At 35.5% G+C, this 25,114-nt stretch overlaps 1 protein-coding gene and 1 pseudogene across 1 annotated transcript in view; one reads left to right on the forward strand and one right to left on the reverse strand.

Moving 5' to 3' along the window:
• The window catches only part of LOC126769549 (40S ribosomal protein S12, mitochondrial-like), a 431,911-nt gene that overhangs the window by 293,906 nt on the left and 112,891 nt on the right, over positions 1-25,114 (forward strand). The window lies entirely within an intron of this gene.
• Positions 7,627-10,308, reverse strand: LOC126769787 (hepatic leukemia factor-like; annotated as a pseudogene).

Here is a 25,114-nt window from a genome sequence, read left to right on the forward strand (position 1 = left end):
GAGCATAGCTCGCTCCATAGCACGCTGAGCGACTTTGAATTTGTGGACTAGTCCCGCAGTTAGTGTCCACGTTTCGGCACCGTATGTCATGGCAGGTAAGACGCATTGGTTGAAGACTTTCGTCTTCAAACATTGCGGTATAGACGACTTGAGGACTTGACGAAGGTTGCCAAATGCTGCCCATCCCAAGCGAATTCTTCGATCGGCTTCCTTCTCGAAGTTGTTCCTACCGACTTGTATTATCTGTCCTAGGTAGGTATATTCACTAACAACTTCGAGAGGTTTCCCCTCGACGTATATCGGTCCTGGCACGACATGCCTATTGAACATGACCTTGGTCTTGTCCAAGTTCATACCGAGACCGACACGCCGGGAAGACTCGCCTAGGCTACGCAGCATTTCGGTGAGTTGTTCCAGCGACTCCGCTATGATGACGATATCGTCGGCAAATCGAAGGTGTGAGATGTACTCGCCGTTTACATTGACTCCATACCTAGTCCAATCCAGCGTTTTGAAAACGTCTTCCAACGCGTTGGTGAACAGTTTCGGGGATATTACATCCAGGTTTCGATGGAGTCGAAGGCTTTCTCGTAGTCCACATATGCCATACACAGCGGCTGATTGTACTCTTCGGTCTTCTGCACAATCTGCCGAACAGTATGGATGTGGTCCACGGTGCTGTAGCCTGATCGAAAGCCGGCTTGCTCTGGGGGCTGGAACTCGTCAAGTCGTCTGGCAAGACGGTTCGTGACGACTCTTGAGAACAGCTTATACACGTGACTCAGGAGGGAGATTGGTCTGTAGTTTTTCAAGAGGGTTTTATCACCTTTCTTGAAAAACAGTACCACCTCACTCCCGCTCCACGTTTCCGGGGTCTTGCCATGTTGGATAACGGAATTAAAGAGGCTTGCTAGCTCTTTCAGGACCGGAGTCCCGCCTGCCTTAAGCAACTCTGTTGTGATTCCGTCATCTCCCGGAGCTTTGTTGTTTTTAAGCTGTTCTAGAGCCGCCCTAATCTCTCCTTGGTCAACGACCGGGAGCTCCTCGGAGTAATGGCGCATAAGAGGGGCGCGCTGGTCATCAATACTGATTCCCACGGGTTTATCCGATCTTGAAGAGAACAACTGCCCATAAAACCTCTCTACTTCTCCGACAATCTCAGGCCTAGAGGTAACGACCCCACCATTTTCAGTTTTAAGTTTTGTCAGACGCGGCCTCCCAAACTTGCGAGCGAACACTTTCGATCCCCGATTTTGCTCAATCGCAGCCTTGATGGCACGGGTATTGGAGCGTCGGAGAATGCGTCGCGTCATTGTTTTTATTGTTCGGTTTAAGGCCTTATCTGACAAAAACGATGGTATTTCTCGTCGTTTTCTCATGAGCTCGAGTGTCTCAGCAGAGAGTTTTGGTGCGTTGTCTCTTCTCTGTGGCGGAAAACACTTGCGGGATGTGTTTTGCAGTATTTTGACCAGCGTGTCGGTTCTCTCATCAATGCTGCTTATGGTTTCCAACGCGGTGAATTGATTTTGAAGTTCCATTTGGAACTTTTCGGAGCCTTGAGCAGCTTGGAGCATGGTAGGTCGGAGAGTAGACCTCATCATTCTCGATCTTTCGGCTTTTAAGTTGATATTTAGAGTGCCTCGAACCAAGCGGTGATCACTTCCGGTATTAAACCTGTTGATCACTGAAACATCTCTAAATATGTGCCTTTTATTCGAAATGATAAAGTCTATCTCGTTCCTTGTCACGTTATCGGGGCTTCGCCAGGTCCACCTCCTCTGAGGCTTCTTTTGAAAGAAAGAATTCATCAAAAAAAGCCCCTGCGCTTCGAGAAAGTTTACCAGCATTTGCCCCCTGTGATTTCTGCAGCCCAAGCCGTAAGGTCCGACTTTCGATTCACCGCTATCTTGTACTCCCACTTTAGCATTAAAGTCTCCCATAACAACATTGTAGTGGGCCTTCGAGGTGTCGTTGAGGGCCTTTGCGATGTCCTCGTACATCGCTTCGACCACATCATCAGAGTATGTCGAAGTTGGCGCATATACCTGTACGACCTTCAGGGAGTACCTGTCGGAAAGTTTTAGGACAAGGTACGCTACCCGGTTCGACACACTACTGATTTCCACAATGCTGCTAATGAGATCCTTTTTGACTAGAAAACCGACACCACCCTGGGAGAGGTTATCACCTTCGCGGAAGTAGAGTAAGTTACCGGACTCTAGAGTTATCGTGTCCTCCCCCTGTCTTCGGATTTCAGATAACCCCAGTATATGCCAGTTTATATGACTTAACTCTACTTCTAATTCGGCGAGGTGATGGTCCAGCCTCATCGAGCGTCCATTATACGTTGCCATGTTCAGTCGTTTTATACGGTAGCCTGCCGTGAACCGGTGATTCTTAGCACCCCCTGCCCTGCCGATACCGCGACCGCTACCTTGGTCGGGCCTAGCGGGCTTGCCGGTAACTGGGGGCCTTTTTTTGGGCGCATCTGCCATTAATGGAGGGGTTTGCCCATACTCGCCGCGCTGGGCAGGCGTGTTGGCGAGCGCAGTAGGGGGGGGTAAGATGTTTATGTGAGGGGGGACGCTGCTGCCCATCCCCCCTTTTCCCCGTCCCTCAGTCGCCTCTTACGACACCCACGGGATGAGATTGAGGGAGTACTATTCTAAGCCGGTACTCCACGGCAAATTTATTTATAATATTAGTATAAATAAATTAGCAATTGAAATGATCTTGTGGAAATTCGATTTTTTTTTAATTTGATCAAGTACAAGGATTAAATAGTAGCTGGCTATAGTTTTTTTTTCAATATTAGTAAAGTCTAAGCATCGAAGCGAAGCGTCCAAGCAGAGAAATAATGTATTATGCTAACGCTACACGATTCGAAGCTTAAATAAGGGTTGTGAGGATGGCATGAGTCAGCGCTGACCGCTGATGAAGATCTCATTCACACCTCGGCTTTGTGCATATAGTCGCACGTTGCTTGTACATTCGGGATTACTACACCGAACTCCGAACACTGCTTTACCGGACAATGACTCGGCTATTTCATGCAAATTTTTGTATAACTGCTCCTTTGAAATGTTGTCTTGTATTAAAATAGCACAAAAACTTGTGATTGAAAGTCAAACACAGTAAACTATAATATCTGTTATTTTAAATGGCATGAAGTAAATAATAAAGCAAAACCATTTCAAAACAAAATAAATTGGTCGCAATTTCGTCGTCGCAAATTTTCCCAAATGCACATTCCACTTCGAATTTTTATCTCGTCGAAATAAATTTCATATCACAAATAAACTTATTTAGAAAATCAACAGGTTAATAATAACAAATCTTAAATATATATCTAAACATTCCAAATTTGAAAATCTTTAGTCAATATAGAAGCGTTACTTATTGACTGTCATTAATTTACCACCGGTTCAGAAATAAACACCTCAGGCCTAAGAAGAAACGGCGAAAGAAACTCTGCGAGATATTTTATAACTCACATTTTAAAATAGACAATAAACAATAACATAATTATATTTTTTCTTTCGAAATAACCCGGAGGCGATTGTTTCATTCCCAAAGTGTGCTATACTTATTGGTAACTTCAGGTTACAAATATAAAAAATTGGTAGAGGAAAAACAAGACTATTAAATATTTGAAACGGACCAGCAAGCCTAATACCAGATATAACGACTCAACCGGCTTTAGTTAAATTAAAGTAATAATACTAAACTAATAATAAGGGAATTTAAATTAGCATTGAAATTAAAAAAAAACTTATATATAAATGGACAAAAATATAAGTATAAATACTATACCAATTGATATGCATTATGTTGTCCTGAAGTATCATGCAAGTATTTTACATAAGCATTTTATTGTATTTTCGGTATAAATATTTTACTATCCGATTGTTTTTTCGGCAAAAATATTTTCAGTTTACGTATATATGTTATACGTTGTTATGGCTGTATTTTTTACGAGCTAAAAATCGCTTACGAGCTGATATCAAAATTTTACACCGGCATTTATAATGTTTTACAAATTCTTGTACGAAGATGGTTTTATGTCTTTTTTTATATATGTACTTGTAGTAAAAACAGTTTTCATGCTTTACAAATTAATTGATTATTTGTAAATTTACATATTTTAATAATGTGATAAATCCTTAAACATTACTAATTATATTTTTGATATATTTATCGCATGATACTAAAAGTAATGATTGTTGACCGGACGCTACGTGGGATCTTCCCATATTAAACTTTCTCATAGAAAATACGAGTAGCAATGAATCAATTGTGTCTGTTTTTAACCGCTCCGCCGCAGATCCTTTAGCGTTAAAGACGCGGAAATTTTGCTCATGCTTAAAATTCGAATCTTTGAGAAGAAGTAAAACTTTCTAGCACTTTTCCTTTATAGGTATAGAATTCTTTGATCTAAGATTTCACTTGCTCAATGTGTGTTTATAATAACACTTCTCAAACGTAATGATGAAGGATAAAAATTGTATAGGAACGCTTGTGTTAGTTATAATTCTATTTATAATAACTATACCTAACCAATCCATGGTAGACCAGCGTATTTTTTTATATAGGTATGACGAGTATATGGGCCACCTGATGGTAAGTGGTCACCAACGCCCATAGATATTGGCATTGTAAGAAATGTTAATCATCGCTTACATTGCCAATGCGCTACCAACGTTGAGAACTGAGATGTTATGTCCCTTGTGCCTGTAATTACTGACTCACCCTTCAAACCAGAACACAATACCATGTACTGCTGATTTGCGATAGAATATCTGATGAGTGGGTGGTACCTACACAGACGAGCTAGCACAAAGCCCTACCACCAGTAAATACATGAAATATTGGAGTATACTCCACCTGGCGTGGTGAAGTATACTCCATACCTTCTCCATAATTGGCAGTAAGACGTTTAAGATTTGTTACTTCATTTTTATATATAATACATATTTAAACAATATAGATTATGAATATTTAACATTATACTATCAATTCGTTAATGTTACGAAAATATATCATAAGTTTTCTTCTAGAAGTCTTAAGAATCCTTCCAAGAATTATTATTATTGTTGATAACAATGTGCAGTTATTTGCAATAACCGAACGCATTGTATGAGATGTTGAATTGACAATTGCGATAAAGTTGTACCATTTGTGAGTGGTATTAAAGTTATTCTTACACAAATATGATTTACAGCGTTTCTGGGAACAGACAATGCTCCCGTAGCGCAACTCTTCCCTATTGTCGCCTGTGGACTTTTTTTGCTAAATAATGTCGAAGCAACGTTGTCAGAAAGGATAATTTCAAATCTATGTGTCCGTCGTGTGCGGACAATGCCCACTATTAGCGGATTATAATCCGCAAAAAGAGCAGGTACTGTTTCAGACACAGTCCAAGTTTAGTGTATACGCGTTTTGTAAATGACGCTCTGTATAAATATTTTTGATGAAAAAAAATGACTTCAATTCTTTAATTTTTTACGACCGATTTTTTGATCGCCAGTTCACTTTTCAAAATAACATAGTCCCATCGATAAATCAGCCCCAAATCAACAAATTCAAGATAAAATAGGTACGTTACTAATTCTTCTATTCTACTCAAATCAAATCTTATACCTACAAATGTATTTGTACTATTGTCAACTGTCGCTTTGATTTAATTGCATATGAAATCAACAAATCTTAAAACACGTCCAACAAGTGTTCAGCTCGTAACTTGTATCGATATTATAATATTTGCTTGCGCTAGACAGATGCAAGCCTCTCTCCCGGGAGACACTTGGCGACGATTTTCTCAAACAATAACATTCAGCCGGACACTACGTGATATTGCCTTCGACTCTACTATACGTTTGTTATTTTAGTTGTTGCTCAAATAATTTTAACTTCTGAATATGTTTCGGGTTCCTGGAATATTTTTAATTTGCAAAAAATAACATCTATTTTAAAAATAACAAAACAATCTATAATAATCATTTGTTGTTCTGACTAGGTAACTAGGGAAAAAAAATCTTGACTTTATATATGTACATATAATAAAACCGTAACGGCGATATATATACGTTAAATTTATACATTACAATGTCATTAAAATCGAGCCGTTAAATTGCAAGAAATGAAACCGATTCACAATCTACCGTTTAATTATAATATCACTAGTGAAATTATACCTAACATGTCTAAGGCCGTCATCGATAAAGTAAAAGTGTCGTCGCCGTGCTTAGGCGAAGTCTTTTCATTCTATTGCTTATGTTCCATCATTGATCATATGAAATATTAAATACAGTAACAACTTATAAATGCCCCACTGCTGGGCTAAGGCCTCCTCTCCCTTTTTGAGGAGGAGGTTTGGAGCTTACACATATCAAAAAGAGAAAATCAAGAAATCCGCTCAATGGAAATCCTTTCGCCAAGATATGCTGACATACTTCTATTCTTTCATATCCGGTTACTATATTTAAAAAAAAACAATTCGTTTTGCCTTATGCATGAATAAAAAACATTTAAAAAATAACGTTCCGTAAGTATTGAAGTCATATCAAAATTATCGGTTACAGATGTAAAAAAATAATTCGTTAAATATAGAAACCGGGCTATAACAAACTCACTGGTGTTTTACTAATATTGTCCCTTCAGAAACACTCTCCATACTAAACTAACATTAAACAAAATTGGAAGAAAATAATTCTATAAAAATACCTAATACACGCAGTATTAGGTATTTTTTAAATTATTAATTTACAATTTTCAGTTAAATGTCACTATTAATATGGTCAGGCGCGCTTGTGTGAATACCACTCATTAGTTTACCGCCTCATATCAATAATTTGTATCGTTCTTTGTGTCGTATATCGTTTGTTTTGTAGAGTTAAGAAGCTAGGTAAGGAACAGGCAAATAGGACATTACATCTTAGATTCCAGTCTGCGATACAAATATAAAATTAAAAAAAAAATTTTGAAACACCACTCTCAACTTTAGGATGTAATTGTAACATATGAACAAGGGATGCCAAAACTTACTGCTATGAACAGCGCATTAGAAATATGCATAAAAGACAATGTGCACAAATATCTCTTATATTATGAAGGTTTTTATTTACCCATACGGAATATTAAGATATATATTTTTACATAGTCTCCTAACAATGTGTTTTACAAAACCTCGATTATTTAGCTAAATCGAGTAAATCTGTACCAAGCATATAAGCATCACTGAATATTCGTGTGTTTAATTTGTGTTTTTAATACAGTGCTTTACTTTGAAGTAAAATAACGTGAAAAACCTACAAGTGTATGTGTGTGTGTATTCACGAACAGTCGACGGAGCAACGTGATGAATTAAGCTCCAAACCTTCTCATTAAAGCATAACCCAGAACCCCTGTTATGTTTCCCTAAACAGGCTCTTACTTTTAGTTAAATAAGGAACATAATTTCAGGGTGTGATACTAAAAACCTTGATCAGAAAACCCAAGAAGCCGAACTCCGCTAACCGTAAATGCGTGCTCGTGCGTCTCTCCAGCGGGCGAGAGATGATCGCCTACGTGCCGGGCATCGGACACAACCTGCAGGAACACAATATCGTGCTCGTTAGAGTCGGCAGGTTAGTGATGTGGTTCATCATGACAAATGGAGCAGTCGCCATAATACTGCAGCACATCTTGACTATAAATATACTTAGCTATAGATCTTTTTACAATTACAAAGGTGAGTGAGCCAGTGTAAATGCAGGCAAAAGATATATATCTCTGTTCCCATTATTGGTGCGTTGACGATGTAAGGAATAGTTAATATTTTCAAAATTCATGGGCGATGGTGACTACTTATCAACCTTGTGATTAGCTTCATAAGCGATCCATCAAACTAACCAAAAACCAAATGGATTAATATTAAACTTAACAAGTATCTGCTGCGTCTGCCACCAATAATGTATGATGAATTTGGGTTTTTTATCAATTTCAGAGTTAAAGATTGTCCCGGTGTGAAGCTGAAATGCGTCCGAGGTAAATTCGACTTGCCGCACGTCATCAAGCAGAAAGTATAGTAGTCTGTTATATCCAGTTGTGTAAGGTTATTTGTAGCGAAATAAATCTAGTTTAAGTACAGGAATTAGTTTTATTTTTAGATTTCTTAACCTAAAAATAACTTTAATTAAGAAGCTAATATAACACTAATGTTCGCGCGGTGGATTATTGAAAATTTGAGTAGTACATATATGAATTTGCAAGTTTCGTACTGTTATTTTTTCACTCTTATTTCCATTTATTTATTGATATCATTCCGTGTGCATCTTAATAGCTAATAAACATAACACAAATCGTTTGATGAACAGAGGCAAAAAAAAATATTGAACGGTTTCGTACTTGCTTTTAAACATTTTATATTGATTATCTACAAATTAAAAATACACTAAACCCATTTAAAGTAAAAATAAAAGTAAATTATGTATATCTATCGATCATCTTTGAATACACAATAAACACTCATTCTGAACCCGATTGGTCGGAAAGAAGCAAAAAGCGGCGCTTGCGCAAGCCGCACCCATTCTATTGTAACTTAATGGTATGTACTTAACTTTTTATTCAATGGGGACTTGAATGGGGTTAAGCTCGGTAGTCCACCTTATCTTTATGATACAAGATAAAAAAATCTATTGAAGATATTTGACTCGATATAGATATAGATATTGTTAGTGTAAACTTCAAATTGATTATAACTTTCTATGATTTTGTAACAAAACTAAAAGGTTTTAAATAATTAAAAGGTCAATTTATGTTTGGTCATTTATTAAATTTATTTCAACTTACAATTCTTTAGAGAATAATATTCTGCAAGTATACTATTTATAAGATTGCACAAACATCATTGCACAAACACCTTAGAGTTTAGAACTTGTAGTTCAGAATAAAAAAAAATAAACACTATTATAATTCTAAATCTCTAAGGGAACGTCTGGTCACACACTATACACCTATTCGAAGACAGCAGACGTATGATCTTAGACAGGTCTTTTTTCAAATAAGTGACCTTGAGTGAATTGTGGATCTCTCGTAGTTTTCTCCTGTCACGGCTCTGCTTTGCAGCAAAATTATTCCTCTCTCTCTGTTTTCTATAAAAATCGTCGGCGTTCTGATTAGTTTGCATGGCACGACGCATTCTCGGATTATTACCGAGCAACGACCCTCCGTTCTTTTCGGCCATTGCTCTGAGGGCTTCCCTCTCGAACGCAAGGTAGTCCGGATCGTCTGATAGAGCGTCTACATCTATCATATAACTTGGACGCTTTTTTTTTTTGTCTGATATCTGATACTTGGGTGGCGAAAATACGCACGTACTCCTTGAGACACTCATCGATTGCGACATATTTGTACTCGAAGACGCAGGCGCTGGTTCAACAACGGGCACGTACATGGGCTGGACATACCCGATGTATGGGTACGGTTCAACACTGTGTTGCACTGTGCTTATACACGGATACGGTGGAAGCTCCGTTGGACGCTTTTTTTTTGTCTGATCCCGGAGACTTGGGTGGCGATATCAAGCACGTACTTATATAATTATTAGTCGATTGCTGCAACCCGGAACTCGAAGGCCCAGGCGATGGTTCAACAACGGGCACGTAAATGGGCTGGACATACCCGATGTATGGGTACGGTTCAACACTGTGTTGCACTGTGCTTATACACGGATGCGGTGGAAGCTCCGTATTTGTTTGCGATGTTGACAAGGTTGACATACTCGTTCTCTGAGCTTGGGCCTTAATTTCGCAATTCTTTTCTTTAGATATGTCACTTGAAACGCGTGACGAACTTCTCTTAACTTTCGTCTGTCTCTGCTCTGTTTCGCCGCGTAATTGTTTTTTTCTCTCTGCTTCCTGTACGAGTCGTCAGCGTCTCGATTCCTCTGGACCGCTCGCCTCATTCTCGGATTATTTCCAAGTAAGCTGCCTCCATTCTTCTCGGCCATAGCTCGAAATGCATCCTGCTTGAAAAGGCTTGATACTCGGCATCATCAGACAGCGAGTCGACATCTAAGTCCTCTGATTGCGATGTTGAAGGTGCGTTTCTGTAGTTCTAACTCTCGACCGGAGATATTTGGGAATGCGGGATGTTGCACTCATAACAATTGTAAGATCTATTTTCATGTTCTAAACTCGGTGGCTCTGATGAATATCTCTAGTCAGGAACCTTGGAACCAGGTGTTGAGGTACTGTCTGGTGAGACTTCCTGTTTAACATTTGTAGTTAAGTCCAAAGGTTCTTCCGCGTAGGGGGTCCACAAAGCCATTTTTTAGCATGTGTTGTTTTCTGAACAAATAGTCAGTAAACACTGAATGCAATTTTCTAACGCGTCTGTCTCATTTGTGGGCGTAAAAGGGTGTTGTGGAAGGGGTAATCCTCTACCTGCGGGACTCGTAACGGGACTGTAGGCGACATAAATATTAAATTTCCCCTTAAACAATAGGATTCTATTACTATTTTGCTGGGAGTAAGTCAAATATTACAGTTAGGAATGTCCAATGGAATAAAATAAGCAAAGAACTATAATTAATAATTATTTAAATCAGTTACAGTCTCTTAATGTCATATATTTATAGCGGGATCAAAAAAATGTCCTTATGAATTGTTAGCGTTAACAAAGTCGCGTGCGACATGTTTACTTAGTATAAATTACAGCAGCTTTTGAACTACAGCCGAGAACTTGAGTACATTTTGTTATTTGAGAAGCTTTATTTGCCTTTTATACAATTTTATCTTAATTCGAAACCTTTGTTCTTTGCTCTTGTATAGACTGAGCGAGTTGTGTTCAATTTATCGCAATGCGGTCGCTGTAAACAATAGTGACATCATCCGAGTTTTCTGCTTAACACGAAACTGACGCAAAAGCTATCAGTAAATAAATCTTAAACATCACTCCAAGAACAAATTAAACGTTGATATTTGTGAATTGAGTTTATTTTATTTATTTACTGAAATAATTACACCGTCAAGTTATCACTAAGCCTTAAAATTAACAATTAAAAAATATGTACTTACGAATTTATACGTCTTTAAAAATCAAAGTTTCACATAAAAAATCAAAAATCAAACCTTCTCAACTAAATTTCGGTGATAAAAGTATGTGTGAGAAGTGATCTATAAGAACGTAACATAAATGTTATATTTTTAAATACATAATTAGATAAGCATTTTTCAACCCGTCTGTGTTAGACAGTAACTTTCTGTCAAACACAGGACTTAAGTACCTAACTTAACAACTGCTAGGTAAAGACTCGACTTAAATAATTAATTAAGGAGAGAAGGTTTGGAACTCGCTTAAACATTACATACAGAAACGTTGCTCTTATACTATATTGAAATTTAATTCATATCGCATCCAAAGAAGCTTTACTTAAAGAACCATATAACAATAAATGTATTATTATTAGGTCCTTACATATGAAATTGGCGTTTTGTACGGGAGGAATATAAAGTTTTTTTTTTTTTTTGTAAAATATATTTAATTAATCAAAATACTGTTGCTATTCATACACTTTTGCTATCTCATAGATCCTTTTACTAAAAAACACTATGGGGGCGAGAATCAATAAACTCTTTGAAGGCGGTTTGGACCTCCGCATCGGAGTTGAATTTTTTTCCTTGTAAGAAGTTGTCCAAATTCCGGAAAAAATGGTAATCTGTTGGAGACAGGCCCGGGGGGTACGGTGGATGTCGTAGACATTCTAATTGTAGCATTTAACTTAGTGGTTGTTAATTGTACAGTGTGTGTCTTGCGTTGTCGTGAAGCAGCAGTGGCCTAGAGCGATTGACCAATCTCGGTTGTTTAGTTGCTAGTTCTTCCTTCATGGTTTGCAGTTGCTGACAATAGATATGCCGTAATAGTTTGGCCAGATTTTAAAAAGCTGTAGTGAACGACACCGGCGCTAGTCCACCAAACACTCACAAGTAACTTTTTCTGAGTCAATTTTCGTTTAGGGTAGGATTTGGCTGGGTTTCCAGGGTTCAGCCATAGCGACGAGCGCTTCCGATTATCGTACAGTATCTACTTTTCATCACAAGTAATGATTCGATTTAAAATCCCTTCATTATTGTGTCGGTTGAGCAAAGTAACACAGCAGTCTACGCGTGTTTGCAAGTTCGATTCACTCAATTCATGAGGTACCCATCGTTCAAGTTTTTTTACTTTCCCGATTTGCTTGAAATTAATTAATACAGTTTTATCACTTACCCCGAAGACTGCAGCTATCTCTGAAGTGCTTTGTGATGGATCCGCTTCCACAATAGCCTTTAATTCTTCATTTTCAACTTTTGTCTCCGACCGTCCACGGGGTTAGTTCTGAATGTCGAAATTTCGTTATCGGTTATTGAAAATTTGAAAAAATACATATCGGAAGCTAAAGTTCAATAAATGACAATATTTAAAGTAATGCATCAACCCAAACAACTGGTTTTTCATATTTTTGAATAATCTTTTGACCAATTGTAGATGCGTCTCACTTGAAACGTTTAAGGTTTTATAACCCTTTCCTGTCACGGGATCAATGTAGGACCACCGTCGGTTTTTATTTATATAATTGCAAAATTTCGACCGGAAGTTACGAGAAAGACGCATCAGTTGGTCCCCTGGTGACGCTTCGATGACTTTTATCAAAGCACGCGCTGGACATCATTATCTGTTATGGGAACTCACCATTAGGGCCTTTAAAAAAATTAAATAAGTTTAATTTGAAAGGGACTATTAAGCTTTATGCTTCCGAAAAAGAAAATTTAAATATAGAATAATATACTTTTTGAAATGATTACTATTCATTTAATTGCAGTAATTAAACCAAATTATAAAAAAAATATTTTTAAATACTCATTACTAATTTATTTTTGTTAATTTTCACGAAGTAACACATTTAAATATACAAAAGTCATTTATAGAAAGTTCGTGACAAAACCGTATTCAGTGTATCTCTTCGAAGTTATTTCAAATTGAAATTCATGGAATTTAAATCGTCTGCCGTCCAAAAAAACACTAACGGAAAATAAAATAGATATCAAACACACATTATTGTGAAACAGTTATACCATCCATCTTGAAATATGTCAACAATACAAAATGGTCGAACCGACCACTAAGTTTTGTAATGGGTTAACACAAATGGCAGGCGCGTGGGCATTCACACGTAACCTGTGCCATTATAATTCATTCTTTAACACAATATAATAAAACTTATATTATTTTAAATGTAATTCTAGCAAAGCATACGCGGCACAATCAATTTTTAACTCTATATTATTACAATAGAGTTCATTTTGGATAATGTGTTCCGAAATAACAGATGCATCTTATTTCCGCGTTGCAACTGTATCAATCACACAATTCGGTAGTTATCGATTACTACATTTACTATACAATGAAGTAATAAGCAGTACGTGCAGGATACATCTTTATACATGTATTTATTATTACCAGTGCCCAACGGTTTAAGCCGCGTTAAGTTTATATTGCACATTGAGCAATAACCTAAAGCCCAAGTCCTAAAGCCTAAAAATATTAACGGAAGAAAAATAACGCTTTTTATCACATTTCGAAAGAATTGCAATGACTTCCTGAAAATATTTTTTGTAATTATACTTATCTACCTATATAGGTATACAACGGATTTGGATGATAATTTTAAAGACAAACAGTACATCAGAATATTCTCTATAATATTTTTTTTTACTTTTTGGCGATTTTTGGCGAGACCCGGCAAACTGAGAGACAGACACTACATTTTTATTTATTTTAGAAATTTTAAAAGAAAAGTTATAATAACTTTACATACTATTTACTCTTTTTTTTTTTTATATGCCCCGGGATGGCAAATGACTCTACTCCACCTGATGGTAAGTGGTAGTAGAGTCCAAACGCGACGACGGCCAGTACAGTCGGGAAGAATGTTCTGTACTAGCCGTCCCCGCCTTGCCGGCCCGCAAGATGCCTCTTCACGCCTCGTTTGAAGGAACCCGGGTTGTAAGAGGAGGGGAACACGTGAGCTGGTAAGGAATTCCATTTTTTGGTAGTGCGACAAAGAAAGGAGTTGCCAAATTTCTTTGTGCGCGATGGAATTGATGTCACAGTTAGGCGGTGACATCGAGAACCAGCTCGCGTGGACTTAAGAAGGAAGGGGGAAGCAGGAATTAAAGAGAATAATTCCTCAGAGCACTCGCCGTGATACAGACGATAGAAAGCGCTCAGTGCTGCTATCTCGCGACGCAATTGTAAAGGTTCAAGGGTGTTTGTGACTTTTACGTCGCCAATAATGCGTACTGCACGTCGCTGCAACCGGTCCAAGGCCTCCAGTAGGTACTTAGCGGAGCCATCCCAAAGGTGCGAGCAATATTCAACGCAAGACCGTACCTGTGTTTTGTATAACAGGCACAGTTGTTGTGGCGTGAAAAAACGCCGCACCTTGTTCAGAACTCCGAGTTTTCGTGAAGCTGTTTTTATAATAGCCTCGATGTAAACCCTTGGACTAAGGTCGCAGCGAACGTCCATCCCCAGCATGGCGATTTTGCTTTGTATCATCAGCGGTGTGCCACAGAGGGAGGGATGAGGGTAAAATGGTGACTTTTTCGCTGTGAGAGCGCACACCTGTGTTTTCTTGGCATTAAACTCAACAAGTTTATCAGAACCCCATTTGGCGATGAGCTCTAATGTCCTATCGAGTTCAATAACAAGATTCTCCCGCCTCTCCTCAGTTTCACTCAAAGATATACACAGGTAAGTTATATATATAGAGATATAATTACATTTTATGTGTTCTAATAAACATGTGTCATAGCATTACGTCACATATATATTGTCTACGAGCTATAGACTATAAGTATATACTTTTCTCAATAAATTAACCATATATTACTTTTTTACTCGAATCGGAGTTTTAGATAATTTTCGATTTTTTTACATCAAATCACGTTAACTATTGCTTATTATTAGGGTAAAATCATAAATTATAAGCTTACGTTGCCAACTACATCAATTATGTTTTGTTTCGGTTCCCTTCAATGCTTCTTAGATTCTCGGAGAATGTAAACAATGATGTCGTAAATTGCTAATGGCCAGCCTATATTTTATTCAAAAAAGAAGTGCGTCGGCGAATTTTATTACTACTTGTTTGCCTACTTCAATTTCCAGGTACTAGCGGTAAAAGAGTTATAGCTTCGAGAAGGTTTCTGCTGCCCGTTTTACATGTTGGTTCTTCAAAATAAATCTTTCATTACCTAATATTTTGAACATACGTCTGGACGGGCAGCTCCTATATATAAAGGTATGCGATGTCTAGAAAAGATAAGCTAAACTTATCCAATTAATTTTAAGCCGTGAATAGCTAAACTAAAAGGAATCGAATTTGATTACCTACTCGTATTTATTGTTATTTCGTAATGCTATTTTTGTATTGATCTATATTAATCATCGATAATAAAATTTCACACGTGAATCTCGCTTAGAAACACATTGGCACGAGTCATTTGCAAATATTATTTTAAGTTTCTGTCAAATGATTGCCACAGAAAGACACGCAACATTTTCAAAGCGATTACATAAAATAGCACTTTAAATATACAAAATCAAATCCAAATACAGACAATTATATTGTACAGTACACTGGTGGTAGGGCTTTGTGCAAGCTCGTCTGGGTAGGTACCACCCACTCATCAGCATATATATACATATTCTACCGCAAAACAGCAATACTTGATATTGTTGTGTTCCGGTTTGAAGGGTGAGTGAGCCAGTGTAATTACAGGCACAAGGGACATTAAATCTTAGTTCCCAAAGTTGGTGGCGCATTGGTGATGCAATTGTTAAAATTTCTTACAATGCCAATGTCTATGGGCGTTGATGATTACTTACCATCAGGTGGCCCATATGCTCGTCCGCCTATCTATGCTATAAAAAAAAGACTTTCCCTTAAGACACGAAGTTACCGAAAGTTCACATAAAATTACTTATTAATGTTTTAGACCAGATCGTAATACAGCTGTGATCTAGATTAATGGGGACTTTAATAGAAAAAAATTAATAACACTAAGAAGCAACTGAAAGCAATTCTTCAACAATATTGATCTCAATGTAACTTATACAACAGTTTTTTATAGAATAATTTTTAGATTAAGAAAAATCTTTAGAGTAATAATCACCTATCGTCCCTGACAGAGAGACACGTCTCCGCAGCGTATGCTGTCAGAAATTGTATAATCATTTTATTTAAAGACAAAAAATACAGATTAAAAAATTTATGTATGTAATATTTTTTTTTTATAAATACATATTGTTACGCATTTCAAATCCCCAATGTAAGCCCCTTATAAATAACATCGTACGTAAACAAATCCGATAGTAAATAGGAAACCGTATATAACTATCAATTTAGCGGACATGTAATTTCGATACGCGAAATCGACATCTGCATTAATTTTGGCAGCTGCCTAGTGTTATCAATTAATACTTCCGGTCCTACATATACGGCTAGTTCGGGTACATCTTGATGATTATTTATAAGTGTAGATTAAAACTTCTGTTTAACAATTTAATTAGTAATTTCATAATCAAATAAATATTTGATTCATATTTGTTTATACTTGGAACATTTTATTATATATGTCGCAACCGGGTGAATTATTTCGGTCAACGCCATCTAGTGGTATACGTTCAAGACTACGTTATGGAATCGTTTCCGGAACGCCAGCGCCACGTAGCGGCACTCGATGGAGTTTGTGTAAGCATGCGCCAGAGGGGAACGCATCGGTGAAGAGGACGACGACGATCTGAAGACACGGTAGGACGACACCACCCTCAAAAAAAGGAAAATCGTAAGGACTTATAGCCACCGGGTCATAACGACCCTGGCCCTCTGGGCCAAAATAAACTAACACGACGGTTGGACCGTCGGGGAGGACCAGCCCGGGTAGGGGGGGGCAACCCCGAGGCCCGTACCCAGACTGGCCTAGGCCAGCCAGGAGGACCATTGAGTGAGGGGAACGTCGGACATCACTACTCTCCGAGCGTTCGGCGCGTGTGGTCACAGAACCATCGCGCATTCCGGTCACCTACTTAAACTGTGTTACTAAGTCATTATACTGTGGTTGATTGTACAAGTGTGTTTTCTTGATCCTTCGTCACCCACCGATAGACGCCCACATAAGAAAACCATGAACTATAACTGTGGTGATGGCCCTCCGCCGTCATATATTATTCTATTTATTAATGGCGCCTTCTGCTTGTCAGCTTCCGGCGCAATTAATAAAGTGCTTATTGTTTATTTATATTTTCTCAAATTATGTCGATTAATCAATGCTATAATAATTTTGTTTTATTATGTATAATGTAAGGATTAAGCTACTAGAATCTTATTTTACTGATCTGGCTAGGTTATCTGCTGCTTATCAACTTCCGGTGTAATATATTAATCTTTAATATTTAATGTTACATAATCCTGTATTATTAAATAATATTTGTCCGTAAATAATCATTAGAATAATTAAGATAAACAATGTTTAATATTATCTTTTAAGTTTGTAAATTTAGTATTAAATTAGGTCAAGATGTTTTTGTATAAATACCGCCAGTTTTAATATATCGGGCATTGGTATTGTAACCGTTGTAACGAGCATTACAAGTGTTTTCTTATATAACGTATCGTTATTTTCGCCGCCACCCTGGTAATCCACCTTCTATACTAGATTTTGTGGGGAAAATGCTTTTCTATGCCATAAAGAATAGGGGTTGTTTTGGTATGGTTATCAATCGTAGTTTGGGGATTGCGATCGCGCCTGTCTTTTGCGTGGAACCCTTCCGCGTGGACCCGGATTATGTCCACTGGGACATGTACGGATAGCAAAGCAATGTCTACAAATAAGCCATTATTATTGTTTGTCATATAGTTCCATCTAGTTCCTGATTAAACTTATTTTATAATAATATATGTATAATAAAAATAATTTGTCGTTCAATAGGCGACGAATGAGCGTAAAGTATTTAGTCAGATTGCTCATCAAAAAACATATATACATAATAATAATAAATCACTGAACTGATTTTGATGAAATTTTGTATGAAGCAACCTTGAAACTTATGGGCTCTTTATACCTAACACTGCCCCTTACCCCTACCGCGACTGGCAGACAGGGCCCCTTGTTATTTCGTATTTATAATATTAGTATAAATAAATTAGCAATTGAAATGATCTTGTGGAAATTTGTTTTTTTTTTTTTAATTTGATCAAGTACAAGGATTAAATAGTAGCTGGCTATAGTTTTTTTTTCAATATTAGTAAAGTCTAAGCATCGAAGCGAAGCGTCCAAGCAGAGAAATAATGTATTATGCTAACGCTACACGATTCGAAGCTTAAATAAGGGTTGTGAGGATGGAATGAGTCAGCGCTGACCGCTGATGAAGATCTCATTCACACCTCGGCTTTGTGCATATTGTCGCACGTTGCTTGCACATTCGGGATTACTACACCGATCTCCGAACACTGCTTTACCGGACAATGACTCGGCTATTTCATGCAAATTTTTGTATAACTGCTCCTTTGAAATGTTGTCTTGTATTAGAATAGTACAAAAACTTGTGATTGAAAGTCAAACACAGTAAACTATAATATCTGTTATTTTAAATGGCATGAAGTAAATAATAAAGCAAAACCATTTCAAAACAAAATAAATTGGTCGCAATTTCGTCGTCGCAAATTTTTCCAAATGCACATTCGACTTCGAATTTTTATCTCGTCGAAATAAATTTCATATCACAAACAAACTTATTTAGAAAATCAACAGGTTAATAATAACAAATCTTAAATATATATCTAAACATTCCAAATTTGAAAATCTTTAGTCAATATAGAAGCGTTACTTATTGACTGTCATTAATTTACCACCGGTTCGGAAATAAACACCTCAGGCTTAAGAAGAAACGGCGAAAGAAACTCTGCGAGATATTTTATAACTCACATTTTAAAATAGCCAATAAACAATAACAGAATTATATTTTTTCTTTCGGCGATTGTTTCATTCCCAAAGTGTGCTATACTTATTGGTAACTTCAGGTTACAAATATAAAAAATTGGTAGAGGAAAAACAAGACTATTAAATATTTGAAACGGACCAGCAAGCCTAATACCAGATATAACGACTTAACCGGCTTTAGTTAAATTAAAGTAATAATACTAAACTTATAATAAGGGAATTTAAATTAGCATTGAAATTAAAAAAAAACTTATATATAAATGGACAAAAATATAAGTATAAATACTATACCAATTGATATGCATTATGTTGTCCTGAAGTATCATGCAAGTATTTTACATAAGCATTTTATTGTAATTTCGGTATAAATATTTTACTATCCGATTGTTTTTTCGGCAAAAATATTTTCAGTTTACGTATATATGTTATACGTTGTTATGGCTGTATTTTTTACGAGCTAAAAATCGCTTACGAGCTGATATCAAAATTTTACACCGGTATTTATAATGTTTTACAAATTCTTGTGCAAAGATGGTTTTATGTCTTTTTTTATATATGTACTTGTAGTAAAAACAGTTTTCATGCTTTACAAATTAATTGATTATTTGTAAATTTAAATATTTTAATAATGTGATAAATCCTTAAACATTACTAATTATATTTTTGATATATTTATCGCATGATACTAAAAGTAATGATTGTTGACCGGACGCTACGTGGGATCTTCCCATATTAAACTTTCTCATAGAAATGATATGTCCCTTGTGCCTGTAATTACTGACACACCTTTCAAACCAGAACACAATACCAAGTACTGCTGATTTGCGATAGAATATCTGATGAGTGGGTGGTACCTACACAGACGAGCTTGCACAAAGCCCTACCACCAGTAAATACATGAAATATTGGAGTATACTCCACCTGGCGTGGTGAAGTATACTCCATACCTTCTCCATAATTGGCAGTAAGACATTTAAGATCTGTTACTTCCTTTTTATATATAATACATATTTAAACAATATAGATTATGAATATTCAACATTATACTATCAATTCGTTAATGTTACGAAAATATATCATAAGTTTCCTTCTAGAAGTCTTAAGAATCCTTCCAAGAATTATTATTATTGTTGATAATAATGTGCAGTTATTTGCAATAACCGAACGCATAGTATGAGATGTTGAATTGACAATTGCGATAAAGTTGTACCATTTGTGAGTGGTATTAAAGTTATTCTTACACAAATATGATTTACAGCGTTTCTGGGAACAGACAATGCTCCCGTAGCCCAACTCTTCCCTATTGTCGCCTATGGACTTTTTTTTCTAAATAATGTCGAAGCAACGTTGTCAGAAAGGATAATTTCAAATCTATGTGTCCGTCGTGTGCGGACAATGCCCACTATTAGCGGATTATAATCCGCAAAAAGAGCAGGTACTGTTTCAGACACAGTCCAAGTTTAGTGTATACGCATTTTGTAAATGACGCTCTGTATAAATATTTTTGATGAAAAAAAATGACTTCAATTCTTTAATTTTTTACGACCGATTTTTTGATCGCCAGTTCACTTTTCAAAATAACATAGTCCCATCGATAAATCAGCCCCAAATCAACAAATTCAGAATAAAATAGGTACGTTACTAATTCTTCTATTCTAGTCAAATCAAATCTTATACCTACAAATATATTTGTACTATTGTCAACTGTCGCTTTGATTTAATTGCATATGAAATCAACAAATCTTATAACACGTCCAACAAGTGTTCAGCTCGTAACTTGTACCGATATTATAATATTTGCTTGCGCTAGACAGATGCAAGCCTCTCTCCCGGGAGACACTTGGCGACGATTTTCTCAAACAATAACATTCAGCCGGACACTACGTGATATTGCCTTCGACTCTACTATACGTTTGTTATTTTAGTTGTTGCTCAAATAATTTTAACTTCTGAATATGTTTCGGGTTCCTGGAATATTTTTAATTTGCAAAAAATAACATCTATTTTAAAAATAACAAAACAATCTATAATAATCATTTGTTGTTCTGACTAGGTAACTAGGGAAAAAAAATCTTGACTTTATATATGTACATATAATAAAACTGTAACGGCGATATATATGCGTTAAATTTATACCATACAATGTCATTAAAACCGAGCCGTTAAATTGCAAGAAATGAAATCGATTCACAATCTACCGTTTAATTATAATATCACTAGTGAAATTATACCTGCGATATATATATAAGATAGGTTATTGAGGATGCTCAAAATGAACCACAAATTGTTTCTCTGAAAATACAAAGAAACGACATTTAAAGTTCACTAATATCGCCTCCTCTATTATATCTCTTTATTTTCTTATAAAATCAAAGTTCAAAATAATCTAAACATTATCCGTCATTCTGTCATTCAACCATCAAATGCGCGGCAAACGGACTTTTAGTTACAGATTAAAAACGCGCGGAGCGCAGCAAATTTGGAATAATGAAATGTCATTTCATTACATCTCCCCCCCTAAGAGCGAAAATTCTAAATAATATAATCTACTATAAACGAAAATTTTAAATAATCTAATCTACTATAAACGAAAATTCTAAATAATATAATCTAGAAGTTATCTTCATATTCGTTTTCTTCTACCTCATCTGCTGTGATAGGTTGTAATTTTGTTATGTGAAATAAAGTTGATTCTGTTTTCTTGTTGCCAGTGTCAATCCTATAAATGGATTTTGATATTTTCTCTATTATCTTGAAAGGGCCTATTTTTAATTCGTCTAATTTTTTCTATTCAGTCTATTTCCATTTTCTACATATACACTGTCTCCTATCTCAAACTCTTGCATTTTCCTATTTCTATCAAATATTTTCTTATTGTACTTATGGGATTTTATTGTATTCTCTAATGCTAATCTCCTATCAGCAATCCACTTGTCTTCGGTTTCTATTGTTTTAATTTCATTTGGTAGAATACTAACATTGGTTCCGTCCAGTAAATATTTTGGTGCAAAACCTGTAACAGAGTGGTCTGTTTCATTATATTTCTCTATACATTCTCTTGCTATTGTTGTCCATGTTCTCTTATTATTTTTCTCATTTATTTTACATCTTATTTTATTTACAATTGTTTGGTTTAATCGTTCGTTCAAGCCGTTCGAGAATGGTGTATTCACAGCTGTAAAAATTAGTTTAATGTTATTCTCCTGCAAATGTTGTTTAAATTCTATTGAATTGATGCCTGGATATTGATCTGTCAGAATTATTCCAATCTCATCTGTCTCTAGTACTTTCTTTGTTAATTTTATAAAGTCACTTGCGTTCTGTGTTTTTGAAGTTGTAATAAAAGCATATCTTGTGTAGTGGTCTAATAAAGGTGTAAGTATTTTTTTGTGGACCTAGATCCCCCGAAGCCACCTATAGTATCCATTGACATTATCTCAAATGGTTTTGTCGCTGGTCCCAGTTGTGACATTAACCCAAATTTTCCTTGACATCTTGATTTATTTTTTATGCATATTTCACATGTTTTACAAATATTTATTATATTTTTTGTTAGGTTTTTAGCTGTATATATTGGACTTATTTTTTTCTGTAATTGTCTAATTCCAATATGACAATAGTCTTCATGCACCTTTTTTATTAATTCTTTACTAAATTTTTCTGAGAGTATAATCTTTTCATGTTTCTTTATTTTTTATAATAGATTTTATTTTTTTGTAGTAAATTTTGTTTCTTTTCTTTTATTGTTTCATTTTTCTCTTGATCTTCAACTATATCTTTCATTTGTATTAAATTAACTATTTTCAATATTTCCTCCTTGTTATCTTCTGATTCTACTACAGGGTTTCGGTTCAAACAATCTGCTTCTATATTTTCTTTACCAGGTATATATTTTACTGTAAAGTCATATTGAGATAAGTAATATGTGAGGTCACCCAATTCTTCATCTGTCCTGCATTTAATATTCATGTTTTCTAGAGGTTTGTGATCAGAGTAAATAGTGAAATGTTTTCCAATTAGCCAATGTTGCCAGTATTTAACCGCTTCTTTCATAGCAAAACATTCCAAATAAATAGCCTTTTTCCGTTTTTGAGATTCGTTTAGTTTTTTTGAAAAATATGCAACTGGTTTGTCTTTACCATCTAGTTGTGTCTGTTTTAATATTGCCCCAATACCCTCTAAAGAGGCATCTGTAAAGATTTTTATTGGTAAGTCTTTATCGAATATTTCCAACACAGGTTGAGAACATAAATATCTTTTTATTTGATTAAATGATTCTTCACACTTCTCTGACCATACAAACTTTTCATTTTTTCTTAATAAATTGTGTAACGGGTCTAAAATAATTGCGCTTCTTGGTATGTATTCATGGTAGAAGTTGATTTTTCCCAAAAATTGTCTGATGTTCTTTTGTGTCTTAGGAGTTGGAAAATTTTTAATTGAGATCAAATTGTCTTTTAGTGGTCTTACTGAGTTGTTCTGAATTACATGCCCGAGGTACTTTACTGAGTCTGAAGCAAACATACATTTTTAAACTTTAATCTAAAGCCTTCTTTTATCATTCCTTCTAATACATTTCTTATGTGTCTTATATGGTCTTCGGAGGTGTTTGAGTATATAAGAATATCATCAATATAATTTACGGAATATCCTGTGAGATTGTGCTTTCTTAGAATATTGCTTAAAATTCTCTGAAAAATAGCTGGTGATGTTTTTAAGCCAAAAGGAAGGCAGGTCCACTGAAAGTGGCCATCTTGTGTCACAAATCCTGTTTTACTTCTATCTTCTACCCGTAGTGGTATAGCCCAAAAAGCTGAGTTTATATCCAGTGTAGTAAAATACTTACAATTTCTAGTTTTAATAATCAAATCATCTATTAATGGGAAAGGTTGAGCTTGTGGAACAACAATTTTATTCAGTTCTCTGAAGTCTACACATAAGCGGGATTTTCTATTTTCACCTTTTTTAAATGCCAATGTCACTGGAGCAGCGAAAGGACTGTAGGATTCTTCTATTAAATTATTCTTTAATAACATGGATATTTGCTCTTCGATTTCTAATTTATCTTCTATTGTACATCATTATGGTCTTTTACTGCAGTATCTATTTGTTAGTAAATCTATGTGAGCTTCATAATCTCTGACTGATCCTATATCATATTTGTCCTTAGCGAAAATTGTTTTATATTCCTTTAATATTTTCTCTATCTCAATTTTCTTTTCATTATCTAAATGGTCTGTCATACTTACAAATTCTTCTGTTTCTATGTGTTCATTAAAATTTATTGCAAATGTTTTTATATTCTTTTTTTCATTTCTGTTATCTTTAGACATTTCATCTATTTTATTTGTTATTTTCTTTTGTTCTATTTGCAAGTCCTCGTTTTGGGTTAATTTGAATTTCTTTATCATATCCAATCCGATTATAAAATCATCAAAATCATCATTTTCTACTATATACACATCCACCTCTTCTTCTATATCAAATAATTTTATTTTTATTGTTATCAAGCCATCTGTTTTTTTCACACCATTAACCGTTTTCATGTATGCTATATTCAAATTTTCCTTTTTTTCTTTTAATTTAATCAGTCTTGAATTTATTAAAGAGATTTGTGAGCCTGAATCATAAATGCCGCTCACTTCTAATTTTTTCTCTAATAAAAGTTTGATCTTGATTAATGGTGTACTTACTCGTTTTTTTTTTAATGTTTATATCTACTTCAATTATGGAGTTGTTATTTACTTTCCTGGGTTTAAAAACCTTTTCAGATTCATTTTTATTTTTCTTGAACCAACATGACTCCTCCGGATGATATCTAATTCCTTTGTCCAGAGATTCACAGGTCTTACATGGCTTCTTATCATTAGTTTTATTTTTATAATGGAATGTACCGCTTTTTATTGTAGTTGAGTTTTTCTTGTACATCATACCTTCATATTTTCTTATCACATTGAACAAATCAGGTAAACCCGTTGCAATAAGATCTATCATTGTTTTAGAGTCTATAGATTTATTTATATCTAGTAGAAGTCTTTCTTTTTTTATAGCGTAATCAATTAGTAGTCCTTCTTTATATCTGAATGCAAGAG

Source organism: Nymphalis io, chromosome 7, assembly GCF_905147045.1.
Source record: "Nymphalis io chromosome 7, ilAglIoxx1.1, whole genome shotgun sequence".
NCBI classification, from domain to species: Eukaryota; Metazoa; Arthropoda; class Insecta; order Lepidoptera; family Nymphalidae; genus Nymphalis; species Nymphalis io.